This window comes from Curcuma longa, unplaced genomic scaffold (genome assembly GCF_044706935.1).
Source record: "Curcuma longa cultivar G26 ecotype Majalengka, Jawa Barat unplaced genomic scaffold, ITB_CL_G26_1.1 contig_25696, whole genome shotgun sequence".
NCBI classification, from domain to species: Eukaryota; Viridiplantae; Streptophyta; class Magnoliopsida; order Zingiberales; family Zingiberaceae; genus Curcuma; species Curcuma longa.
In genome coordinates this window covers 1-5,062 of record NW_027432853.1, presented here as the reverse complement: position 1 = coordinate 5,062, position 5,062 = coordinate 1, and the positions used below count along the sequence as shown (strand labels likewise).

The window sequence follows — 5,062 nt, the reverse complement described above, 5'->3', positions numbered from 1 at the left end:
TGGCAAATAAATGCAACAATCAACATGCATATGAATAAAGTAAACTATGTAATAACCTACCAACGAATGCATGTAATATGCATCAACCATCGCAATCAAAAATAACAAGTCAAGTCACTGTCTGCACTCGTCGTCCCCAGCCATTCCTCTCGGAAATGAACATGAGGCGCACAACAGGACATACTGCGCAAACTCCAACAACTGACCACTAAAAATAAGTGGGGAGGGGCAGTGTGGCAGGAGGGCAATGTAGCCAGTCCTGGTTGCACCCAACTGTAGTGCAACCTCTTACCCATGTGACACCACAACACGGTGCAGGTAAGATCCAACAACATTCAACATCTACAACTACTATGGATGCATGATGATCATCCCAACATGTAATAACTAATTTAATTAGCATGCTCAACAAGAATCAGCAGGGATCAACATAGGTCAATGATATCATGGTTAAGATTATTCTAGTCAGGAATAGATCAGATGGAGATCATACAACAGGTAATAAGCAACGAATCAGATGAGTACCAACTGGATAAATTCTACTGAAACAAAGGTATCAGCATGATATCAAATAGATCATTATAAGATCAAACAACAGGTATCAAGCAGTGATCATCAAGGGTATCAACTAAATACTATCTATAAAGCATGGATATCAACAGAATAGATAGAAAAGCAACAATACATGCACAGAAAAGGAATTCCTGTATTGACCAAGTACAGGGTACCCACCTGATCAGACGATCGTCAACAATAAAACCCTCAAATACGAAACTCCGTATAAGCAGGAACAAGTCAAAGTCCTGCAAATTACCACATACAATACTGAATACGATATTATATAAATTTTCATTACAGAAAACTCTAACCGACCCAAGGTTAATCTAACCCGATTAATTAGGTTTTATGTCAATTAATTAGGCCAACCCTAACCTAATCAAGTTAACCCAACTAATCCAAATTTTAACTTAACTCCCATTTAATCCATCGGTTCCCTCCTAAGCTAATCACATTAAATCATTCCAGTCTAATCATTCAACCGGATCAAGGGTTAACTCTAACCCAAGTCAACTCATCCTTTTCAATTGTTCTAATTAAACCAATTAATTACTTCTTAACTAAACGTTAAACTATTTAATACAACTTTAACTTCAACAAAAGTTAAACTAATTTAACCACCTCTAAATAGATCCAAAACTTATACCAATTATCAAATAATCAATTATCTACTTGTTCAATTAAACAGATTACCTCTCAATATTATATTGATTAAACTTAATTAATTAACTGCTCATTAATTGTCTAATTTAACAAATTAGTTATTAAACTAATTAATCAAGCAACTAATTACTAATTAAACACGAGTAAAGATCATTTAAAATTCCCAACTTATCACCTAACTGATTCAAATGTATTTTCTAGTTAAGAACCCACTGCACTAGTAGAAAACTGAATTTCTTTCATCCCAACATGTACCTTATAGTTTCAAGCCTCCGTTGATGTTTCACTGCTGCTTCAAGGTCCTACTGTGAATACTTCAACAGCCTCCATGATAGAATTTCTTGCCGAGCATTGGATTGTCCAATCAAGGCATGAACACCCTTTTGTCCAGGGCAACAACAGCCCCAACGAAGTTGAGATACTTGCAAGCTATTCTGGAAATTGCATCTACTGCAATGTGCCTAGGTTCCATTCCATGTTGCATGCTCTCGACTACCTGATAGCGGTGCCATCACAACGTAGCTCCTCAAGTAACAGATGGCAAGATCTCATTAGGTCAAGTTGAAACTAAATTTGCAAGGGAATTTAGTTCTGCAAATGATAGGCTTACCACACGGATTCCCTGCCCTAAAACAACTTCGACTCTAAGCTTTGCTTCCTCTTCTCCTTCCCTGTTGCCCTAGCGATCCAACAATGCTCCGCTGCTTCCCGGCCTACGCTGGCTGTGGCGGCCGTAGTGCGACAGGAAGGGCAAAACACGGGGACGGCGGACAGAGGACGCGGTGGCATCTTCGTGTGCGACGCGGATGAGATGCAGATCGGAGGGTTTGCGTCGGCGGCTCGGGTTGTGCAAAAAGGGGCGATCGGCGGTGTGTGATGGAGGGCGGTGGTGTGCTGCTGGCGAGGAAGGAGAGGCGGCCTCGGTTGTCGGCGGCGTCGGCTGGCGAAGATGGAGAGGTGGCGGCAGCGAGGAGGAAGAGAGGAGAAACGGGGAGAGGGGATCGGGCTTAAGAAATCGCGATTTCCTCTTATAATGAGGAATCACAGTAATCGTGATTTAGTCGGCGCAATAACTAGGCTAAACCAACTAAAAAAACCTAGGACTTATTATACGACTGAACCGGTTACTGTAGCGAACCAGATTCAACTTTGGTTCGCTTGGTTCACTAACCAAACAACCTCCGATTTGCTCCAAACCAGTTTCGTTTGATTCGTCTTTGCGAGACGAATCTTCTCATCCCTTTTATTTTATCAAAACCTCTTCCATCACGAATCAAACCAATTTGGTTCAAACCGAATCATTTGGTTCACCAACCAAACAATTGCAAATTTGACACCATTCAGTTTCATTATTTTCGTCTTTGCAAGACGAGTTCCATTCTCCAACTCAACGAAATTTCCGGTATTTTACATTCTCCCCCACTAATAAAAATTTGGTCCCCAAATTTACTATCTTCATACTATAGTGTAGAAACACTGTAGTAATATACTCCTATTTCCATCTGGTATCGATATCTCCGAAGAAACCCGACTGGTTTCTACCGTTCAACCTTCATCTACTGACATACTAAACATCGCGCAACAAGGTGCGATATCACTTCATGTCGTTTTGCCAATATGGACTCTTAAGGTCCCGATATATATAAAGTATCAACCAGATGTATCACAAACCTAATATGGTATGCCCCCTACCACCACTCCTTAATCGAATACTGCTCTGGAATACAAATTTGTTCTCAAAACAAATTATTTTATCTACGTCACAATAAAACCCTAACTGTTGTTCGCAATCCATCCTACTATAGACACAACGAAATTGATGTCACTAGACAGTGTAGACTTAATCTTCTCCACTAAAGCCAACTGATCAACCATCGAAACCAAAACACCCTACTGAGTCCAACTATGCTCCACTAATCCTAACTCCGAAAATTATCGGACAAAATCAATGACCGCAACCAACTGACTAGCCAGAATCCCACGAGATTCCAGCTAAGCGCATTCACGACCACATTAGCTTTCCCTGGATGATCGCTAATGGTGCAATTGTAGTCCTTCAGATACTCCAAGAAAACCCGGTCCAATAACTCATGCAACTGGATCTTTCAGTTCCTCTAACTCCTTCGGAGTCATCCGATACGGAGCCTTAGACACTGCTGCAGTGCCTGGAACCACCTCACTCGTGAACTAGATCTGCCTTTGAGGCGGCAAGCCAAGAAGCTCGTCCGGAAACACATCCTGATGCTCTCGGACGATACGTACATCGGATGAACGAGAACCACTATCCTTCTCTGTTTGCTTCAGAAACTGTAAATAACCTCGGCAACTACGTCTTACATTGACTATGGCTGTACCGCTGAAATAATGGATATTTATTCACTCCTAGTACCCACGAATTCCCATGCGGGTTGATCTGTAGGTTGGAAGGTAATCACTTCAGTCCGACGATTCATCGTAGCATGATAGTGACTAACCAATCCATACTAAGAATGATACTAAACTCCATCATATCCAGCACTTGAAGGTCCACCGTAAGGGTATGACCGTCGAATTCCAACGGGCATCATCTAATCTTCAAATTCGTAGTCAGCACTTCACCCGAAGGTAAAGATACTGCTAGGCTACATGATCTAATCACCGAAATTCGCCTAATTTCCCTAAAAATACTCTAAACCAGAATGAATATAAACTACTCGTATCTATCCAGATATCAGCAATTATAACCTACTAAAGTTATACCCCGAGTGACCGATCCGTCGACCCGCTGTGTCTTCTCTCGAGTAATGGCATAGACCCGACCAACTTCCGCGCTAGCAGGCTGAGTAGCTGAATAAAATACGGTCTGCCTCCGCTCTGGCTGGAACTGACTCTGGGGTACAGATGTCGTCTGATGAACATAAGGAGGAAGTACACTGAAATAAGCCGGTGCTGCTGGTGGCTGCTGCATCTGCATCGGAATCGCCGAAGAACGAATCTCTGGTTGTGGAGCTGCTGGTAACGCTGTATAATCCTTTCCCTGTATCTGATACATCTGTCCTGAAGATGGTAGAGATCTCTGCTGCTGAAGTGCTTTGGTCTTCTGTGTTGTCTTCTACGATCGTTGCTGAGTAGAACGTCCTTCAAACCAGGTAGTATCGGTGAACTCCAGCTGAGCTCTCCGAGTACAGCCCTCCGCGTCTTCCACCTCGTGACGACCTGATCACGAAGGTGGTACACTGCTAACTTACTTGCTCTACCTCAGTGCCAGAGATATACGCAAAGGTATCATTCAAGCTCTCCCACCAAAAGCGGCAAGTCATGGGTCAGATCCCCCATGGAATAAAGTCAATCTATCCTTAACGGACATTGCTAACAATGATATCCAGCTCTTGTTCACAGTCTCGCTAGAAGTAACCGATAACGGGTCCGTCAACGGTATCTCCGGACAATCCACCACATGTTCGGAAGTCTCCGACTCTACAAACCTAACAGGTCAACTTTGTAGCCGACCTCTTGGTTTTGTACAAGGGTCTCACTATCACATGATAATATATAACTATAATAAATTTCTAGAACAAGAATAAATGCGCTAGAAATTCTTACTTACAACTTGCTTGGAGAGTCCGTGCCGCTGTCTATCCATCTCACATCTGGGATCGAATACACGAAAATTCGATAAAACTGATACGACAACAAATTCGACGAGAAAGCAACTCCAAAACCTACATGCTTGACCTAATAACCCTACAGATGAAAGGATAAGTCACAAAGACTACGAATACGCAATAAATCCGACGGACACAAAAAAATCGACTCAAATACAACGAAAAATCCGACAAACCTAACCTGCTCTGATACCACT

The 5,062-nt window shown here is 42.3% G+C and overlaps 1 long non-coding RNA gene across 1 annotated transcript; it reads right to left on the bottom strand.

The window, feature by feature from the left end:
* Positions 1-377: 377 nt before the first annotated feature.
* LOC141818702 (uncharacterized) lies at positions 378-2,204 on the bottom strand. The gene is made up of 3 exons (XR_012600986.1): positions 1,832-2,204; positions 1,477-1,746; positions 378-803 (listed from the first exon to the last, which is right to left on the bottom strand). It is a non-coding gene; the product is annotated as an uncharacterized LOC141818702 (long non-coding RNA).
* Between the last annotated feature and the right edge of the window lie 2,858 nt (positions 2,205-5,062).